The 23289-nt window shown below is 34.6% G+C and overlaps 1 protein-coding gene across 9 annotated transcripts in view; it reads left to right on the top strand.

The window, feature by feature from the left end:
* The window catches only part of PLEKHA5 (pleckstrin homology domain containing A5), a 191124-nt gene that overhangs the window by 65235 nt on the left and 102600 nt on the right, over positions 1 to 23289 (top strand). The window contains exon 1 of one of the 9 annotated variants that reach the window (XM_036236922.1): positions 9812 to 10282. The exons of the other annotated variants lie outside the window; for them this stretch is intronic. The gene's annotated coding sequence lies outside the window, so the exon portion shown is untranslated. Of the gene's footprint in view, positions 1 to 9811; positions 10283 to 23289 lie in introns of those variants that run through there. 9 annotated transcript variants of the gene reach the window in all.

Here is a 23289-nt window from a genome sequence, read left to right as displayed (position 1 = left end):
TAAAGTTTTATTGGAATACATCCACACTCATTTGTTTATTTATCGTCCGTGACTGCTTCCTTATTACAAAAATGGCAGAAGCAGTAGTGTGACAAACCCTGGTCCACTGAGTCTAAAATATTTATTAACTTTGAAAGATAAGTTTGTTGAATCCTGTTCTAGACTTTAGACTTTTGAATAAAAGATTTCAGAGTGTTGATGAAATGCATAAATCCTAAGACAGTAGCATGTAAATGAACCTTTAAACATAAAAGAGGGTGAAGTATTAATAGGGGTTATAACTTTTTTAGAAGAAAAGTCTTAATAAGTAGAAGGACAGGATATATACTAAGATTCACAATAAAAATGCATCATTAGGCAGGACTTTGTTAAGATAATTTATGAGCTTTGAATAGAGCCCATGTGGGAAAACATGAAGCAACATTTGAAAAGCAAGTGTGAACTCCATGTCGACTGAATTAGGTTATTGGAAAAAAGCAATTTAAAAATTTTAATCAGTTTTTTACTCTAAATTGGAGGTTAGGAATTTTATTATTTACTACTTTGAAATCTATTCTGGTTTTTGGTTAGAGTTTTGATTTAAAAAGAGAGAGAAAGAGAAAGAGAGAGAAAGAAATTATAGTCGAGAATATGCCTCTGAGTAATATCGTTTTTTCTCCATCTACGGCAGAATGACTTGAAGAGATACAGATATCTGCTAGTCTTATAATAAGCAGCAGACAAATATAAATGTGAAGCACAGAGTTCAGGGTGTGGCGTGGTAAGGGCGAGGACAAGGAGCCAGGCATTCATGCAACCAGAATAGGACATCCCAGGTGAAGTATCTTTCTCATAGTGCCACCAGCATGTATTTTCCTACCAGATTGGTTTCGTGGTCATTATTAAAATCTTTTCTAAACTAGTAAAAAGACCTTATACCAAACATAATTTAAGATCATGGTATGAAGAGAAACAATTACGAGGTGAAGTTATTTTACTGCTTTAATTTAAGGAAATGATAACAGCTGCCATTTATTGGGCACTTACACTGTTCCAGACAATGATAGGCACATTTCAAAAAGTAGCTCATTTAATGCTCACAGTAACTAGGGTAAGAAATAGTGTCATTTTCACTGGACATGTGAGTAAACTGAACCCGAGAGCGTTCACGCTGCCCAGAGTTAGCAACAGGGCTAGGACTTGAGTGTGCGGACATCTCACTCCAGCTCTCTCCACATCACACCACGAGCCTGTAAACCCGTCAACTTTTCTTAACTCTTTTTATTTTCCTTTCTGTTTTTTTCCCGTCTTCCCACCCCTTCTTCCTTTTCTCATTTCCTTTTTTTTGTTGTTAATTACATAACTAATGCATGCTTGTCAAAATAATTTATATAGCACAGGAGAATATAAAGGAAAAAAATGAAAGTAGCCTTAATCTATACTATTAACATTTACTGTTCTCTTATCTTCCTCTTTTGCTCAAGAAAACATACATATAAGAGATATTTTCCATGACAGAATATACAGTTATCCCTTATTATTTTTAACAGCTGCATGACGTGGTCTACAGTACAGATGTACTTTAATTTGTGCAGCCATTCCTATTGATTATTCTCAACTTTTGGCATTGTGATTTCTTTGTTTGTTGCTGTTTATATAATTTTGCCTAATGAGCATCTGGTGTTTGCCTTTTCCTACACTCATTGAGATGAGATGACCGAAATAGATCTGTCAATTTAGAAAAAAAATTTAAAAGCCATAGTTACATTCTTTCAGTGACCTTGAATGGTATTTTATTGAGTCTACTTCTGTATCCTTGTGATGCTTTGTTCAGCTCCTCGAAAAGTCTGTCTCCTTCTTTGCTCAGTTATCAGTAGATTCTATTGTATATGCCAAAACTGATTTAAAGTTTTTTAGGGAGCCTCTCTTTCAATTAGATGTTTTAAATTACCACATAAAGGTGATTTTAGAGTCGATTGCTCCTAGGTCATTAGACTGTAAAATTGTATATATTTTTAAGTATATCTAGTAAAAAAGTTTGAACCACAAACCGTTGTGGAATAGTTTATCAAAAAGTATTACTATAACCTAATTCCTCATCTCATTTTAGTAATTTATTGAAGTATATAGTTTACTGTCTTTTTGAGATATTGGTTAATTATGCTTTTTATATAGCAGTGATGCCTATTTCAAAAAATGGGGGAGTTTTTTATTCTTTATTTTGAAAACTAACTTCTAAAATGCAACAGGACTTAGTGTGTAGAGTGCCTACTGGCATATAGTAGAGATATATAAAGAGATGATGGATGTATAGGAGCCAGGAAGGAGACGAAGATATTAAGGAAGTTGTTGGTTAGTGCAACAATGTTTAATGATTATAGTAGAATATAAAAAATAAAAGTTATCATGTCTAGCTAGCAAGGGTGTCTTATAAGGCAAGAAGAAAACTTACCCTGTCTGCCCTTCATTTTAGAATAGAAAACTCTTATGTGGCCGAGTAGAAAAAACATGGACTCTTTCTAATCCAGTCCCTCAGTGTTCTAGCAGTGAAACCCTGGTCACCTTTCCTCATCATATATAATATAAATAGTAAAATCTATCTGACAGCATTCCTGTGCACATAAAAGGTCAGTCATCTATCCATAATACCTGGAATAAGTCTTAATGAATGATATTTGGTACTGTGTTGCTGCTGAAGCTGTTGCCCTGGTTTATGAGTTTTTAGCTTTTTTTTCTCTTTTCCCTCCCTTTCTCCCCATCCCCCCCCCCCCCCCCCCCCCCACACACACACACGACACCATAGCTTAAGAGTAGTGATTTTGGGGTGGGTTCATTATTGAGTGAGAAAATAAGCAAATGGGCCTTTGGGATTCCAAAATTAATTGATGATGTTGCATTAAAAATTTTGAATCCTTGCTTGTTGGCTGCAGTAGAGCAAGAATTTAGTTACGTCCTGAGAGCCAACTTGTCTTATTACCTTTAGTGAATATACCTTCTGCCAGCTGGACCTCCTCCCCTGCCCTTCTGTAGAGATGGCTGTCTTCTCTTCTGACTCCACATTGCACTTCCAATGTTAAGAACCTCTTGTCCTGATCTTACTCATTCTCTTGGCAGCATTCAGCTTTTCCCCTTGTCTTCATATGCTTCTGGGATTTGTGCTGCTTTTCTGGCCACTCCTTTGCTAGCTTTTTTTTTTTTTTTTTTTTTTTTTCCTTTCCTACTAAAGCCATCCTTGTCCCCCTGCCATTTCTTCAAATATGCCAGTCATACTTATTTTGGAAGATCTTATTTATTTCTGCCTCAGGGCCTGACCTTTCCTTCCGCCTGGCTCTTTGTGCACATCTGATCTTTTGAATGAGATTTACCCCGACCCCCATTTAATTCCATCACCCTAGCTACACTCCCAACTCCTCATTTATTCATTATGCTTGTATTTGTATTTTCTGATTATAGTGTGAACTTTATCAGGGCAAGGAACTGTTTTGTTGTTGTTGTTGCTTTACACCTAGCATAGGTCCTGGCACAGTAGGCACTATTGATTGATGAAGGTACAGTGTCTATCCTGTGTTTTCTTTTAGGTCACCTTATTCACTACCAACGTTCTTTGCATACCTTTGCCATTCACTCATAAATCTATATCTCTAGCCTAGACATCTTTCCATTTCTGTTCTCAGTGACCTCTCCACTTAGCGTTTATTGGACACAGAAAAACAGTTTCAGCCGTCCTCAATTTTGATCTTTCCTTTATTCACCCCCCCCCCAACTATCAGTCTATCAATAGGCCCTGTTGACTCTTCTTCCTCCTTCCAAAAAGTATTCTAGATCTGCCTACTTCTCTCTGTCTGCCATACCTCCCATCTATACCACCATTGTCTCTTATCTGAACAATTGAAATAGCCTTACAATTTTCCTCTTCTACTCTTGACTCTATAATCCATTCTCCACACTGTAGCCAGAGGCATCATCTTAAATGGACAAATGTCAATCAGAAGGTCACATCACAGCCTGCCTTCCAGTGGCTTAGGATAAAATCCAGAGTCCCTTCTCTGGTTTATAAATCCAACCTTCTTAAACCTCAACTGCTTTCCCCTCCCTCCAACATAATCCAGTCTTGGGGGCCTTCTTTCTTTTTAGATATGCCAACCTTAGACTAACTGTCCACTGTATATGGATTTCTTTCCCTGCTTCTCTGTCATTATTTGGGCCATTGCTAAAATGTTGTACTTTTCTTTACCATCCATTCTCTCAGTCACTTAGCCTTATCTTAGTTCTTGACATAACCCTTTCCCACTGTGGTATATGTTCTTTGTAAATTGCATTCCCACTCACCCACCGCCCCATGAGAATGTAAGTTCCATGAGCACGTAGACCTTTTTACCACTGTATCCTTGGTAGAAAAGTGTCTGGTACAGAGGCGTTATTCAGTAAATATTTGTGAAATGAATAAATGAATGAGCAAAGGGTACAGATTATTTTTTTTTTAGTTGTAGATTTCTGTAATACTCAAGATTATATTTTTACCGGCTGATTAAGAATATCCTTAGACAGAATGCAAAGAAATTGACTATTTTGATTTTGGGGAAAGGGGTACTAAGAAATTCTTATTTTTCTGTCTCTTAATGAGAAGCAAAAAATAGTTCTGCCCAATTCTCATTTTTCCTTTTCATTTACACAGTAAAATGTTTTAAAAATATTTTTCTCTTATAATATTTTTATTCAGAAGTAAAATTGTTTTGTGTGTGCTTTTGTTTTTCTAGTAAACCATGAGAGGTTTTCTTAGACTTAAGCATTGTCTATAGCAAGAGACAGCTTGGATGCCAAAATAATGTGTAATTAGAGCTGTTCATTATCTTGTCACATGCTAAGTAGATGATAAGGGTTTATTGCTAAAGTAAAAGTCACTGGGATATTTAAGTTTATTTTATGAAAATATGTTGTAAAATTAAAATTTTTTCTATCCACTGGTAACAAATTACTATTCAGAATTTATTTATTCCTTTGCCCAAGATTCTTGCAAATATATGCCCAAGATTTTGTAGGTACTTTTCCTGTTACCATTTCTTTTTCATTGTATACTTCCTGGTACTTACTTTCTTACAATATACTGGAAAAAAATCCTAATTTTATTTTTCAGATTGAATGTTTTTAAAAATCAAATGCTTCTACTTTTTTTTCCTTTGTTTTTTAAATGCCCTCTGAAGATCTCTGTGTGAGAAAGCAAAAATATATAAATAGGGATCTTTTACCAACAAGACATGTCATGCTAATTAAGTAATTCGTGACTGTTACTGTGTCATTGGTTTGTCCCAAAGAAGGAAATGGTGGCAGTGATGGCACTGCCTATTTCTTACTTGTGGTTTATTTCTCATCTTCAAGATCCTTTTGCTTGGGACCTAAGGGTGGAAGTTGAGGTTGACTGTAGACAGGGTATGATGGATTTTTTAAAGAAGATGGAAATGTTCTAAAACTGGATGTGGTCATGTTTGCACAGCCTATAAATGTATTTAAAGCTTTGAATTGTGCACTGAAACCATATATGGGTTTTCTGAATACAAACTGACCTTGAATAAAACTAAACAAAAACTGGATTAATCCCCTTTGCTTGGGTCTTTACATCTTACTTTAAATTCTTCTCTTCACAATTATTCTCCCCACCTCTTTCCATATTTCCTTAGCTATTAAAACCTTTTCTAGCAATTCTGCCTCCTTCATAAAGCCTTTTACCCTTTAGATCTCATTTAGACCATGGGTTTTGAGTCCAAAATCTGGATCCAATTCCAGCACTAATTATCTGTGTGATACTGGGTAAGCTTCTGAGCCTCAGTCTCCAAATCTGTAAAATAGGTAGCATAGTAATAAGATTTGTTACATCGGGTGTCGTGAATATTAAATGAAACCATGTACTTGAAAACCTATAAGTGTTAGCTATTCTTTATTGCTATTTTTTTAAACAGTCTTTAACAGTTGAGGCAGTATAGCAAGGTGGTGGTGAAGACTGAGACACTGGAATCATAGCACATCTCTACCGCTTTCCATCTCTGTGAACTTGGGTAAGACACTTAGCAAAGCTCTTTGCCTCATTTTTTCATCTTTATTAGCGATTTTAACTAAAAGTTACCATTTAATATAAGGTTGTCACAAGGATAAATGATACAATCCATAAAAAGTTTTTAACACAATGCCTGACAAAAGTAAGAATGCAATAAATATTTGTTATTAAGTTTTTCTTTAGGCCTCATTCCCAACTTCAGCCTTTTGGAAGCTGATTTTTGACCTCAGAATACTTAAAACAGTTTTCACAAGGGTTATAGTGGCATCCAGTGGACAAATCCATTGGCCTTTTTCAGTCATCACTCTACTTAACCATTCTGTCCTTGAGAGTTTGGCCATTTCCTTGAAGTTTCTTTCCTTGGTTTCCTTGATATCACTCTTGATGAGTGGTTCTGACATTCCGATGATCTCCCTTCTCAGGTTCGTTACCTGGCTTCTCTCTGCCATAGAAGCTGGCATCCTCCATCATCTCATTTGCTTCTCTCCTCCTTTAAATTTCTTCTTTGGCCCTGATATTTTTCTTTTTCTTTCTTTCTTTTTTTTTTTTTTTAACACCAGATATGTATTTCCTTCAACCTACAGTAGATATTACCAGGTGAGTGTCAGGAGCCTACAGTCCACCTGTTTGAAACTGAGCCATTCTCTCTCCTTTTCTGTTGCCTCTGTGCTGAACTCACACTCTCTGAAATGTAACCCTGCCACTTGCCTTTTACATCGGTATTTTCTGGCTTGTATTTTCCAGTTGCCCCACCCAAGACCCTTGCAGTTGTGTTCGATTTTTCTATTTGTTTGGCCCTTCCATCCAATCCAGCACCATATCCTCTTGAATCTGCCTTTAAAATCTGTCTAATTTGTTATTTCCTCTCCAGTGGCTCCCATGTTGCATTACTTTTGAAACTCCTTCTAATCCTTACATTGCTGATCAGTCTCCCAGTCATTAATCTCCCTCCTCTCCATCCATTTTCTACAAGTTACCATCAGCATTATATTTAAAAGCAAATAGGACGATGTCATTGCACCATTTAAAAATATGTAGTGTCTCTGAAATACTTGCAATGATAAATTCGATAGTTCACGTATTCAGTAAATTCTAAGATTACTTAATCCTCAAATATTTCCTGATCTGTGGATCATGAAAATTAACCATATTTATATCATACTTCCTTTCTAATTCTCATAACATTATGTTTCAGTTATTTATTTGTCCATCTCACCCTGTAAACTAGTGAGTAACTAATGCAGTGGCTCTTAACCAAAGGAACCTAAAAATTATGTAGGGAGCATCTTCATGATGTTTTGCCCCACCGAATGGCCAGATCGAAAGATTTCTGGACCCTGAACACATGTGCTTGAGTATTTTTTTTAGTCGCCCAAATGATTCTATGGTAAAATACAACACATTAAATTATAGTGTAAGAATCATGTATTTATTTCCATTCTCCCTCCTCCTATACCTTCCCTTTGGTTAGGTATCTAATGAATGGCATCCATCCTTATGGGTATACATGCAGCAGATTGCACTAGAACTGTGTAAACTCAGAAATTACTTGTCATAGAAATAGGTTGTATCTTTCATTGAATTTTTACAAGTTAATTCTTATTAGAGTAGCATTTAGGAAATATCATATTTTGTAGGTAGAGAGGGTAAGCAGCTAAAAGAATGAGCAATGAGAGAATTTTTTAAAAAGTGGGCCTCTAATTAAGCTCAAAGGATAAATGTAATTACAAGACAACCTCAATTTTAAACCAGAATGCTGTAGTTGAGTGTATAGGAGAGGAAATTCGGGTTAAAGAGTAATTAAGTAATATGGAAGAATTCAAAACATGAGCTAGAAAGGAGACATACTACGCCGTCGTGCTCATGTACTGTGCTCTTTTTCTTCATTTGTATCTGTCTTTCCAAAGTTGACTTTTTTATTCTGCTTAACACGTGATCCTAACTTTGATTATCCAGGATGTAAAATGCTTCTTGCCATCTGCTTCCAGATTCCCTCCCAGAGTAATTAGCTTCGCTTTTCTCTCTTCTCAGTATTGACACCCTTTACTTTCCAGTATTCACACTACCAGTGTCACAAGTTCTCTGGTGCCCATATCAGTTCCCAGGTTCTCTGCTATCCTCCTCCTCAGCCTCCAACATGGTTGTTTCCTCTTTCTTCCCTCTCCTTCCTGGTCCAGGTTGTCAGTATTCATCTAGGCATTTCAAAAAGTCTACCCCCTCACAAAAACTTTTCTAAATTCCCCTCATCAGACTGCTTTCTCACTTCCCTCTAGACTCTCCAGAACACTACACCTCTCTCTTGCTATGATAATCATATTAATTATATGTACTTGCCTCATCATCTCTAAGCTCTTTGAAAGACAGAGATAGACCTCCTTGTTTTTCTTTCCACTGTGCATTGCCTTGTATCATGCCTCATATATATATATACATATATATATATTTAATACGTATTTATAGATCAGAATGAGACTTGTTTTCAGTGAAGGAATTTTCTTTTCTCATTCAGGGATCGTAGAGCTTTCCTTGAGTACTATAGGTAATCTCTTTCTACAGAGTCCTCACTCTGACACATACAGTACACAGAACGTTATTAGACTTAACAATACATAAAACGTGCATATTTATACTTTTTGATACATTTATGACTTGCTGTTTGCTTTTATTGTGCCCTCCTTTTCCTGAGCTTTTTGTTGTTTGTTTAGAGATAGAACACTTACGTAGCAGACCTTGCAGTTTTACCTACGTAATGCTCATTGGCAATAAAAATGCATTACTTTGGTAGAGTGGTAAAGAAAACAGTATTAGTAGTTTACTTTGAACTTAACTTTTTCCCCCTAGAAAGATATTGGAATTAGATGTGATTCTGTAAATGGTTCTCTGTGGTGTTTGAAAAAATTTCTTTAACATTTTTTTTTTTATTACCTCTGAACTTTTAAATGATCTTGTCCCACTGTCTTTATTTCTTATGCCCTCTTGCTTTCCCGGGCCTTCCAAATTAATTTGTAGGGGGAAAGGCAAGGCTGCTGTTCACCGAAAATCATTAATTAGCATATGAGCCCATTTCAAGATGCCGTCAGTGGTTTTTTGTTCTCCGAAGCTTGGTGTTTGTCAAGTATATGAACACTTCCTATTTTTGCTTGTCTGCCCGAGGTGAAAGTGGGAAGTGGGTATGCAAGAATTGTCTGGTTGGTTTTGGTGGGGCTGTGTCTGTTCTGCTGGATTTCTGTTTCTGGAAGATTGAAGTGGTCACAGTGAACAGAGGATATGCTGCTTGACCATATTTCTGTCATACAAAACTATATGGCTTTTGCAGCAGCATACTCAACAAACCAGGCAAATTAGTTATTTGATGACATAAACATATATATGTAAACTATTTGGTTGAGGTGTGTGTATGTCTATGTGGCATTTTTGTAAAAATTGTTCTCGAAAATGCAGAAAAAATTTTTTAATCCTGTTTATAGCTTTAACAATATTTGGGTGAGGTTTGTTATATAAGCACATACTCTTATTATATAACATCTGTAGATGAGAAAAATCCTACTGCTATAGTTTGAAGATAGCAAACATTCTTACTAACAATACTAAACATTTCAATTTCTAATATTTACTAATATTTCTAAAGGAGAAATTAAAATACTACTAAAGAGTTTGCAGATTATTTTATTTGGTGAGCAGGGAAGAGAACAGAATAAGGGGTTAAAAATAAAATTTGAATGACTTATGGTTTGCTTAATTTATCAGTGGTCCAATTTACTTTTTGGGACAATTTCCAGTTCATGAGCATTTTTGGAATACTTACATTGACACAGTTAACAAAATAGTGAAATCTAAGGACTCGTTTTAATAAAATGTAGAAATAATAATTTCCAGTCACATCAAATTAAATGAACCATAGAAATCATGAAGTTAAAAATAAATCCGTTATCATTTGGTGGTTTCGTTTAGTTTATTGCAGGTAAAGATCTTCGATTGAGTTTGCAGCTCTTTGAGTTTGTTCGGAAGTAGGCCATCGCATGCCGAGATGAAATATCAAGTCATTTAAATTAGATCCGAGCATGCTCATATGAAGTACTTACTCTCTTGGAGACTGCAGTGTAGTTCAGTTTTATTCTAGTGGAAAGAGCAGAAAAGAGATCACAGTGCACCCTTTTGTCATCATTCTGTCAGAGAGCATGTAATTTAATTTGTCTTTGGAAAGCGGCAGCCTAAGACAGAGAAGAATGCAGGTTTTTAGCAAAAGGCTATTTGGTGAGTTAATTAGCTGTTTTATTCTTCTTTGTAATCCTTAGCAGGCTATGTATGTCTTTACTTATAGCTGCTGCTTGTTTTATACTAAGCTGAAGCTTTATGTAGCAAGTAACTTGGCTGAGTTTGAGAGAAAATTGCTTCTGCTGTCCAAATCTTTCTTTTGAAGTATTTTCAGTACATTTTTTGAGGTGACAAGTTTGTAAACTGCTGTGATACTCCTTTGTGTTCTTCACAAATTTCATTTGCTCACTGCTGCTGAATAATGCTTGGCTGTATTGTGTGCTAAGGGAGTTCAGAATTTGTTTTGTTTGGACAGTTTAAGCATTTTTTTGTCTTGTATTTTAATGAAGTTACAGTTTTTACTTTTACATTTCTATACTGAATCTAAATAGTAGTAGGTAATTTAGTATGAGAGCAAGAATTCTGTAAGAAAATGAGAAAGGTATGTTGGTCATATGTACTATTGTTAAAAAGGTGGTTAAAAATAAGTTGGCTTTGTAATATAATTGATCATTTTAAATACTCTGAAATAAAATGAGATTGACATTTGTACAGTGATTGAGTATTCATATTTATAATTCATTCTATTTTTAGTTATTGAATTAGCTCCGGAAGTGTTTGGAGCACAATAATAATTGCTGTTTTGGGCTCTTCTTATTTCCCTTGAGCTCATATTATGGTGATTGCTAGGAAGATAATCTTATTTAAATGTTTTGTGATTATTTTTATTACTCAAAGTGTTCATGTTTTACCATGAAATTAAAGGGGAAGATTTTGTGCATTTTTTCCATATTACATTCTCATAATATCAAGTAATAGTTAAAATCTATACATTCTTATTTTATAATGAACATAGTTTTGATTATATTTGTAATAAATAAACTTGGCAACCAAATATTCAGGGTATTCTCTTGGAAATTAAAATTGCATACTCTGCTTGAGATAAATCATATTTTTAGAGATTTGAAGGAAGTGCATAAAATTACCATATTTATTTCCTTGGGGGAAATAGTGTTTGTTATTAAACATGAATGTTGGGTAGGGAATTAGAGGTATAGAAAGTGCTTTAAAGAGTTCTAGAAAAATGATGGGGCGGGGGTCAGGGGGTGGGGTGTGGAAAGAATAGGAAGAGAATACTAAAAGCTTAGTGCCTTCAAATGCCAGGCAATTATGTGATGCTTTCCTGAAATATCTTTATTTTGTGAACTGCCCCCACTATGCCATTTTCCAGGATTGGCACATGTGAAGGAGGTGGGTGTATACTTAAACTTGTGTACTCGTGAAAAAGGATGGTTAGCAGTTAGAGATGAGGACTAGGTGACAAGACTCAAATCTTTTCCCACTTCTAAATACTGACTCATTTACATGACCTTGGGCAGCATGCCTACCCTGTTTATTTCCACTTACTTTTAATATACTTTACTGTGGTAATAGGAAGATCATTTAAGGTTTCTAAAGTAATAAGATTATTTCTTGCACTGTTAGAATGATTCATGAGGGCCATTAGTCATTTATAGATAGCTACTGTAGGGAAAAAATTTGCTTTTATAGAATTCTATCAACTGCTTCCTTTTTTGAATTAAAAATATTTCAGATGTGTAACTTCTCTGTGGTCTTTGAAACTAATTTACTAGAAACACATATTCCATTTATATTATGTAATTAGAAGATGACAGATTTTAACTTTTCTCATATTCTAGACTATAGATAATCATGAAATTTTGGCAAAATTATATTTTACACTAGTTTCTTATGATTTAGTTCCATTTACCTTTAATCATAGATCTTCATAGATCTTTCATAGAAGGTAAATGGACAGCAGTATTGTACTATAATTGTGTAATGTGATAAATGTAGCTACAATGGCAGTCATATTATATGTAAGTATATCAAAGAACACACTCAGCTTAAATTTACCAATGTTAGATGTCAAATATATTCAATTGAAAAGATAATCAGTGGACAATCTGTTGAAGAAAAATACTGAAAAATACTGGAAAAATGAAAGGAGGTGAATTTGAAAAAAAAAATACTGATGGCAAAGATTTCTTTGCCAGGTTTATAAAAATTAAGCATACACCTGTATATTTTGTTCATTTTTAAATCATTAAGTTTGTCAGCTCATTTTTTTAACTTAACATCTGCCAATTAAGGAGCATTTATTTCCCAACTTTTATGAAGTTTAATGTTTAAAGATCCTAAAGTTTTATTTGAAAATGGGGTCTGTGGTCATGTAAGTTTGGGGACTAATGTGTCATAAAGGCTTGTTTATAGAAGTTCTTAGCCTTTAACATCTTGTTCAGAACTTAATTCTAGAACTTCATTTTCTCTGAAATATGGTTGGTTTACTTTTGAAAAGAAAACAATACATGATTTTAACCATTAGCAAATATTTTAATAATGCTGAATATGAATTCTTACATTGAAATATCTGGATAAGTGAAGGAAGAATTATGAGTTTGCTTATATCATCTAGAAAATTGCCTCAGTTCTTTTGTCATTTTGTATTTAGAAGAACAATCTTGGAATTACAGTGCAAATGGGATAAAAAAGAGTATGATTAGATTTAGTAATAGTAAGAATGATATAGGCTAAAATTAGTTTTGAAAGCCCCAAAGTATATACGTGCAGGCAATAAATATTTTATGAAGAATTTGAGGAACAATAAGACTATGTAAAGTTCTTGATGTTTTTCCAAAGTTCCCATTCATTCTTTTAAAGTTACTCTTCGGTTACTCCTGTGGAGAAACAAATTAATTTTTAAACTGTGGTTTGTAATGGGAAATAAGTGATCACTTATTTGTAATCTGGTAGACCTGGATTCTCATCTAGCTTTTGCCACTTGTGACCATAGGCAAGAACCTTTATTTCTCCATTCTCCGTGTTTTCAGTGGGGAAATTAGAGTCACTTTATTTCCAGAGCACTAAGCAAAGAGAACGGGAAGCCATATCACTTGAAACCCAGACTCTCTAATGTCTTATAATTCTGGGCTTTTAAGAGCAAAAATCACGAGTAGAGGGTTCATTTATGGTCGCGGCCGTGTCGATTGGTCATTTCTTATACAAGCTTCAGCAATCTGATTTATTCAGCTCCTGGCAGCATCCTCTCTGGGTCTACGTGACTAGGGCCAGGTGGTCTTGAACAGAACGAGTTCTGTAAGACATCTTGGGATTGTAAGGCATCTTGGGATTGTGATTCAGTGATGTTATCTTAAGATCAAAGAGAAGAGAACAGAATGTATGTATGCTTAACAGGCTACATACATTCTTCTGTTATCTTAAGCAGAGTATACCTTCTGAAACTTGCTTTATAGGCAGGCCTGTAGGCCTCAGGACATAAATGCTTTCCACTTAAGAAAGGCTATTCAATAATTTTAACTAAAAGTCAAATTTTAATATGTTTAGTCTGTTAGGATTTGCTGTCTGTGTCCATAGTAAACAGAAATATCTGTATATACCATTTAGATTTATGAGAATTGAATTTTATATAAAGAATTTAGCTTATTAGTTACAAAAGAGGTGTTCAGTAAATGTTTGTCTCCTTAATTTCCTTTCTAAACAAAATTTTACCTATTATTCTATTTGAAATACCAGACTCAGAGAAGTATACTGATTTATAAATAATATATGTGAAATCACTTTATAATAATATTTTAAGCCAGAATGTACAAATAATAATGTATTGAAAGACTTAATTGCTTAGCTAATTTTTATAAATAAAGTAATTGCTAAATACCTGTATGTTCCATCTGTGTTTGCCTGAGTAGACAAAGTAATGGATATTTTGGCTAAAGAAATACCTCAAATTTGTTTTTATTACTACACAAACAATTTTAAATAAAATTAGTGAAGTACAAGCTCTTAACGTTAGTGGAAATACAACAGTGCCTTGCACATAATTGGCACTCACCAAATATTGAATTAAATTTTTTCTTTTTATGTTTTTTAATTTATATCAAAACTATTTAAGGGCTGGTATTTGTTTCTTTGTTCTCAACTTTGTGAAGATTGCTATTCTTTAAAAACAAAACCCTTTTTCACGCCATTACTGTTTAAGAAACACACCTAAATTATATAATCTCTAGAAATAAGCTGATAATGTGAATTGACAGGGACATGAACATTTGATGAAATCTGGCCCAGGTTTGCCTTTATATAGCAAGATTGTTCAACTATCAGACACCGAATGGGTACATGGATTGGCACTAGAAAAACACCTCACATATTGTGTCCATGGCTATTTTATATTAGCTTCTCTCTAGGACATTTCTTCTAACACTAGCTTTTTGGCAAATTTAAGGTAAGTTAGCTAACTCAATATAAAAGTATTTTAATATGAGATCTCGGGTGTAAGTAATTTAAGATAGCTACCTCAAAAGTTTATGCAGTAGTTCTCCCCTTATCCACAAAGAACACCAGTGGATGCCTGAAACCATGGATAGTACCAAACACTGTTTTTTTTTTTTCCTATCCATATGCACCATTGATAAAATTTAATTTATAAATTTGGCACAGTGAGAGATTAACATCAATAACTAATAATAGAACAATTATAACAATATATTGTAATAAGTTACGTGAATGTTGTCTTTCTCGCAAAATATCTTATTTACTATACCCATCCTTTTGCTGAAAAGAGGCACTTTATGGTTTCTATTTGGTGTATCTAAATTGCCAGCTTTCCTGCTCTTGCGCTTTGGGTCATCATTAAGGTTACTTGAACACAACAAGCGCAGCGATACCTTGACAAGCGATCTGATAGCTTGTCTGCTGTTTAGCACACATCAGTGAGTTTGAGGGGTTTTTTTCCAGTTCAGATGAACTATGATGTAATTTTTTCTGTCTGTCAGTATATTTTGGATATAAGCAACATTTTCCTTGGAGCTGTACTTTTTCCTTAAGAATAAATCTTTGAAATTATAGTTTAAGTCACTGAGAAAGTATAATTTGTCTACTAAAAGTGATTTTATAAGTATTTGAGAAACATATCTTTCCTTTGAGGACAAGTTGCTTATGGCAAGAAAGGGAGAATTACAGTGGTTAACATCTAACCAGCACAATCCATCTGGGATATGGATAACTTAATGTTAGAAAATAATGCAAAAAATCATTCTTACATATACAAGTAAACATTGTAGGACAGAGGATGTGAATATTGGGAAACTTAATTAGCATGTCTATTTCCTGGTTGGTCAGCAACCTCATTTTCACTACCTTTACTCCACTTCCTTATACAGTTAATAAGGAAGCAAGAATTTTTTCATAATCAAAGAGTTGATCTGTTTATAGTTTTTAACAGTGACGTTTGATAGTTACAGTTGTAATTCTAGGCATTAACAGGAAGCTTTAGCACACTGAATGTCTTCTAGGGCTGCTGGAGGCAGACTGCTGTATACTTTTTCTTTTTTAATACCTAAAATGATAAACTAATATTGTAAAAATATCACAAAGAATATGAATGAGAATACCCATATATTTACTGTTTAGCATAAGATAAAATTGCCAATATATTTAAAAACTTGTACTTCATATGAACCATATATTACTATATTGTACATTTCAATTATTTATCTAGTTCCCCCTTTAATGTTAGATTTATATCATATATTTTAAGTAATTTTAAGAGAAAATAATATGCTTTTCAGGTTTTTTTCTTCTACAAACTACATTTTTTTTTTTTTGTCATAACCAGTTTGAATCTGGGGGAATTTTTTTTTTGTATCCTAGACCAATGGAAGCTGTTATGATCTTTATTAAATAGTTAAGATTGTATCTTTTAGTATTATTTAGGGATATTGTGAGGCCTGGGGGGCGGGCAGGAATATAGCTGAAGGAGCAGTTTTGATACCTAAATCAACTAACCTGTGAATATAAAGAAGATAGTGGAAAGTTGCCCTTTGACATTTCGTTCTTGGGCTTTATGAGATTAGTCCCCATGTCCCACAGTACGTAGTTTAATGTCCTAATCTCTGGAACCTAGAGGATTACACTATGTGGCAAGATTTTGCAGCCATGATTAAATTAAGGACCTTGAGATGGGGAGAATATTCTTGATCCTGGGGGCGGGGACTAAATACATTCATAAGTGTCTCTGTAAGTACAAATGGGCAGAGAAAGATTTCAGGCACAAGAGAAAGCATTATGACCCCATAGGCAGAGCCACATGCCAAGGAATGACAGCAGCCATCAGAAGCTGGAAGAGGCAAGGAACTGATGTTCCTCTAGATTCTCCAGAGAGATTATGGCCCTGCCAACACCTTGATCTGGATCCAGCAACACTAATTTTAACCTGACTTGTGGCCTCCAGGACTGTAAGAGAACAGATTTCTATTGTTTTAAGTTACCAGTGTTGTGGTAATTTGTTACAGTAATCATAGGAAACCAATACAACCCCACAGTGCTGAGTGTGAGGTCACTCACCTTCCACCTTTGTCATGTCAATCTTTACAACCCCTTGTCAGGCTACACAGTTCCTTCTGTTAGACCTATCCCACTATCAGAGTGTGTACTGATAGCCTCATTGCAGAGAAAGACTTATACCAGGTACAGGGATGTGGACATTATTAATCCTATTTAACTGTGAGGCTTTGAGAAATCTCTGTGTAAACATACCTGCCTTGTTCTAAAAAAGGATTTAAGACAACTTATTTACATATTTGAAACAACTTAGGGAGAGAACATTAATTTAAAACAAGAAAGATGAGGCATAGAAGAGTAATGAAGTCAGGAGAGTCTGTAAATAAATCACTTTCCCTGTAGAGGCCTTGAATTCCTGACCTCAGAAACAGGCTTATCTATTATTTTTACAGTCCATGTGAGGATTAGGTTGAAAATTATAAAACGGTGCTTACATACTAAGTTTATAACTGTCACTACCATGTTATATTCCATTAGTGCTTGATAATAAATTTTTGGAAGAGTTGGAGTTCTTTTTTTCCCTTAATAAATATAATACAAAAATTTTCGTAAATCCCATATCTAGAATATATTTTTTAAAAACTCCTACAACTCAACAGTAAAAAGACATATAACTAATTTAAAAATGAACAAAAAATCTGAAGAAACACTTTGCTAACAAAGATTAAGTACCTGAAAGGACACAAAATATCATTAGCAAATGCATACTGAGCTATCGCTTCAAACCCACTAGGATGGCTGTAATCAAAAAGATGGGCAGTAACACATGTTGGCAATGATTTGGGAACATTCCAGCTCTCCTCCGTTGCTGGCGGGAGTATAAAATAATACAGCTGCTTTGGAAAACAGTTTCATATCAAAAAAGTTAAACACAGAATTACCAAATAACCTAGCAGTTCTAGGTATATACCCAAGAGGTTTAAAAAATATATGTACACAAAACATGTATATAAATGTTCACAACATTATTCATAATAGCCAAAAAATGGAAACAACTCAAATGACAATTCATAAATGGATGAATAAAATGTAATATGTTCATATAATGGAATATTCCTTGGTGGCAAAGAAATATATTGAAGGTTTTGCTAAGGGGCTGAGGAGAGGAGATAATGAGCAGTGACTGCTTAGTGGATACAGATTTTGGGTTATGAAAATGTAAAATCGATTGTGGTGATGGTTGCATAATTTTGTGAATACGCTAAAAACCATTGTATTGTACACTAAATGGTTGAATTCTAGGGTTTGTGAATCAACAAAGCTATTATTTTAAAAAGTAATACTAGATCATTATGAAGAAATTGGAAAATACAGAAAACTATAAACAAGACCATAAAAAACTACTGGTAATGTCACCAACCAGAAAAACCAAGAACACGGTTTTTATTTTTTTTTATTTTTTATTTTTTTTTGCATATTGCCTTCTCTTTTCCCCCCTTTATTTATACCCCATGCATACATATTTTCTTTTATAATTGAATCATACAAATTTACAATATTATAATTCTGCATTTTCAATTGATAGTTTATTTTGAGCATTTTCAAAAAGATTTTAAAAATTTTATTGTAAAAGTTATACATGCTTATTGTAAAAAAATGTTAAAACACAAGAACAAAAAAAAAGGAGAAATTAATCCTTCGTGATCTGCCTGTTTTAATGTTGATATTTTAGTAATTCTTGTGTTAGTTTTAACCTAATGCTGTTGAATATTAACTGTCTTGAGTTCAATGACTTTTTCGTATCTAATTTATAGATTTGTTTATTTTTTCTAATTTTCTAATGTCTGTTAGCTGAGTCTGTCTTTCAGTTACTTTCTTTTTCATTTTATTTTAAAGCACCAGAGTTACTGAGTAGTGAAGTAGAGAAAATAATTGAAACTGTCATGTCGAGTTCAAGAAAATAGATGAAATTGGTGATTTCATGCTTCTTTCTGATGCAAGGATTATAAAGGTTTAAATATGGGACAGCCATTAACCAAAATCAAAAGGGAAAGAATTTAAGATTGACTTTATAAAAATATAAAGCATCTATTAAAATGTTACTTTTAAGTAAATGTGTTGAAAAGTAGGTTTTGAAAATTTAATCTGTATGTTTGTGTTTCATTTTAATCTTAAATATTTATAACTTGAAATGTTGCATGACCCATTGTTCATAAATTCACCAGTTATTTCATATAATCTTCACAACAATCTATGGGAAAGGTGGTATTATCCTCATTTCAGGAATAGGAAAATATGTTGAGAGTGATTCTTTGTTTTAAGTTATAGACCTTGTAAGTTAGGTAGCAGAGCCAGGATTTAAACCCATATCAGTGTAATTCCAGAATTCTTCTCTAAGTTGAAGAACTCCTTATTGTCCTATTCTCTGTGCTAGATTCTGGTGAGCCTCAGACAGCTCTGATCCATCCAGAAGGTTTCAAAAGAGATAATTCTCATCAAATAGTTACATAAACATGGGAACATTTACATAGCCCAAACTCAAGTGACCCAGATCTCCAAAGATGGGTGTCTTATCCCTCTGGGGCAAGGGCTGAGGATGGGGAGAAGTGTGCACAGTGTGAGTGGCTTCCCAGAGCAGGCGACGTCTGTGTGGGATTTTGCAGGATGATTTGTTAAGCAGAAAAGCAGGGGTGGATATCACTGTAAAACTGAGTGAACAGCAAGACCAAAGGCTTGTAGTTATCTTCAAGGAACAGTTATTTTAGTGCTGCTAGGGTATTCGGTGTGAGGTGCTTGGGGACAGAAAGCCCAGGCAGATAATGAAAGCAGATTATAGTAGTATTATTTATTGTGCACCATGCCAAAAGCATAGCCAATCCTGTAAGTATTGGTGGGCTATTTTTAAGGGTTTAAATAAGGGAGCAGAACAGGACAAATCTGCTTATTAGGAGAGTAAACCTGCTGCAATGTAGAGGTTAATTGAAGGGGTAGAAGATTGAGCATGGATTCCTTAATGTTTGGAATGGTATGATTGAAAATGGGACATGAATTTTCAACTATGGCAGCAGAAAGAGAAGGTAGATGCAATGGAAGTCAGAGGCACAATCTTAGGATTTGATAAGCAGCATTAGGGGATGGCAAATGGGAGGGGAAGGACTACTCTCCAGCATATGGATTATATTTGAGATGAGATATTTAGGAGATAAACAGGTTTAATTGGGAATAAAGAGCTTTGGACATTTTGAATTTGAAATATGGATAGGATATTCCTTTTGTTGAGAAAGTGGAAATTAGAGATAAATCCTTGTAGAACAAGAAGAAAATCAAGGCAAGAAATATAGGTTAGAATGTATAGGTTTAAGTAAAATACCAATATTTTTAATGAATAATAACAGGAGTTATTAGGTAAGAAGTAAATTAAATCACTTAAGGATGGAAAGTGTAAATGAGAGAAAACTGAAGATAAAACCTTAAAGGAAACCAGATGTCCAGGTGATGGGCAGAGGAAACCTAGAGGAAATGGTTAGCATGAGATAACCAGAGAAGTGAGATTAGGAAAACCAAGAGAAAGGAGCAGAACTGTGTCCAATGCTGTACATGAGTCCTGTAAAATGAGGACTAAGGAGCATCCTTTGACTTTTGTTAGGAAGTATCAGCGACCATCACTGAGGGAGTGTGGAGGAAGGAAGTAATTTTACAGTTAGTAGAGGAGCAAAGGAGGTGGGAGGGAGTGCAACCAACTAGTCTTTTGACCAAAAAAGAAAAAGAGAAATTCATTGACAGGATGCATCAAAGAATGGAAATAACTAGAGTGTGTTTTTCATCTGGTATGTAGAAACCCAGTAGAGAGGAGAATGAAGACGCAGGAAAGAAAAAGAACCAATTGCTAGAACAAGGTCCCAGGGAAATTGGGAAGAAAACATCAGAAATAAAGAATGGAGGGTATGGACCTCAACTTTTGAAAACTTGAAGGAAGAAATAAGAACGGACATAACTACAGTTCATGTTTGAACTGTAGGGCAGCAGAATTTTACTTGGAGGCATGGGAGGGATTGGATAGTTGGCTTAAAGAAAGTGACCACAATTTTAAAATAACTATTGAAGGGAGAATGAAAGCAAACTTTAAAAGTTGCCTGCCAAGTGGTATTAAGAACCCATCTGAAGCTGGAAACTAGCAGTTGTTTATCACATCAGTCTGTGTGGGTAGGTGCTGGCTTTCATTTAAAAGCAAGCATATTTTTTCCCTCCAGAATTATTTCCTTACTAAAAACTATTCTTTTGCAATACTTGGAACCCCTGTCATTTTAAGTTTGTTTAGATTTGCCAGAGTTTTATTTTATGTGAAATATAAAAATATGTTTCGAGTTATAAATAATACAGAAGCCAAAACAGAATCCAGACATTGAGTAACTGTTGAGTGTTTAGTGCTCTCTAGCATGCAGAGATAACCAAGGAAATACGGACTCTTCACATGTTAACGTTTGAGATTTTAGCCATGTGTGTCAGCTGAAATTTTAGCCGTGTGTGTGTGTGTGTGTGTGTGTGTGTGTGTGTGTGTGTGTGTTGCATATCAGTAGTGGGTAACATCCACTCCACTTCACGTTGACATTTTAAAAAATCTAAAAGCATTTTTGTATTTGAAACTATATATTCCTGTTCTGAAAAATGTCATAATAAGCCATATAAAAGACCCAGTCCTAATCCCTGAGACCTCCTTAAAAATTTATTCAGCAAGTTTAAAGAAATATGTTCCAATCAATTTAGTACTGAAGACTTAAGTTCATCTAACAGGTCTTCTCCTTATAGCTCATGCTGGGTGTTGGTTTTCTGACTAAATTTGTATTTCCAAAGGTAAAATAAGTCATTCCTGAGTTTATAAATTAGATGTATTAGAAAAGGTTATGTAATATAGAATTTGGTATAAATTAGATTTATTTATATTGTTTTTTTCCCCTGGAAAACTTCCAAAACGGTAAAACAACATGATTTACTACTCTGAGCCATTGTCTATTTTTGATTGCAGCCCACTCTTTCTCAAAAAGAGATGGGGTATGTGTAGGTTTTCTTGTCATTTATGCAGCAAGTATCCTACCATGTGCTTCATAAACACCTGCCTACTCTATGTCAGGCCCTGTTCTATGCTAGGGAGATGGTCATAAATGAGAATAGAGAATAAGGCCTTTGGAATGTAATTTACTCCTAGAAAGGTAAAGAAAGCTTGACTAAAGTTGTAGATTACCCAGAATTGCAAACTACATTTAGGGCACCAAGGGGTTAACAGAAGGCTAAACATACATGGAATGAAATATATGTAAAGAGGTTGGCGTTAAGACACATTAGTGCTCACACTTTTAGTTGTACTGGTTGCTATCATACCTATTATGGGAAGATGGGGACTGAAATCAGAATCTTGGAGACGTTTAAGAGACATGAATAAAAGTATAGCACATGAAGAAAGTCAGAAGGTCAGTGCAGAGAGCCTGGGTGGGAACTCAGGAGAATTCAGTGTCATGGAAGCCAAGGATGTAAAGATTTCCAGTTGTCAAAAGCTGCGTAGGCATCAAAGGGATGAGAAAGAAACAGACCATTGATGTAGCAATTATGAGAATATCGATTGACCTTTGAGAAAGCAGTTTTAGTAGCATGATTAGTACAAACTCTAGACAAGTTTGGTAGAAGTAGGAAGATGGAAGAACTGAGGGAATGGTGCTTTTACTCAGCAGTAAAAGAAATAAGCCACAGAAAGATATAAATGGATATTAAATGCATATTGCTAAATGAAAGGAGCCAGTCTAAAAAGTCTGCCTACTATATGATCCCCACAGACATTCTGGAAGGGCAAAAGTAGTAACAGTAAAAAGATGAGGGGTTTGAATAATGAAGCATAGGGAATTTTTAGTGTGGTGAAGCTATTCTATATGATATTGTGATTGTGGTTACATGAAATTGCATTTTTCAGAACCCATTGAACTTTATATCATGAAGAGTGAAACTGGACTGTATACAGATTTTAAAATCATTTAGGAGGTCAAGGGATCCAAGCATGAAATGCAGATTGTGACAAAAGAATCTATTACAAATTTATGATATAACCTTACATGAGGAGATGGGGCCAAAAGATTCTGACCCAAGTAACTTTAGAAATAAGTGGAGTCTGTAAGACTAAATAGACAAAAGGCATTATACCCAAATGCTTTATTCCAGTAAAGTCATCAGAAACAGGGAAATTCTGAGAAACTGTCATAGCTCAGAGGAGTCTTATCCTAATTTTGGTTCTTAAATCTGAAATGTTGCTGAGTGTCTTCTCCCCACAACCTTTGGATCTTGGGGATAAAGATCTCTGCTTTTGTCTCTGAGATTTTATTTCCAAGTGTTGACACACTGTTCTTCTGACATTCCACCTGGTGGATAGTGATCATAAAATGCCTTGAGATATGAGAAACTTAATCAATTTCAGAGTTGTTAAAATATTTTTTAAAAAGTTCTTCTTAGAATACATGAAATAGAGTACTCTTAGCATGTTTGTATAATTGTTCTTATTATGAGATGGTAGACTCCCGCTTTTGAACACCAACAACTCATCTGGGAAATCTGAGACTCCATCTGCAGATTTAATAGTTGCTAATTTTTTTATACAAGGTTTAATTTGG

Source organism: Rousettus aegyptiacus, unplaced genomic scaffold, assembly GCF_014176215.1.
Source record: "Rousettus aegyptiacus isolate mRouAeg1 unplaced genomic scaffold, mRouAeg1.p scaffold_m13_p_2, whole genome shotgun sequence".
NCBI lineage: Eukaryota > Metazoa > Chordata > Mammalia > Chiroptera > Pteropodidae > Rousettus > Rousettus aegyptiacus.
The sequence above is the reverse complement of the archived record's forward strand: the minus strand, read 5'-3'. Positions and strand labels throughout refer to the sequence as shown.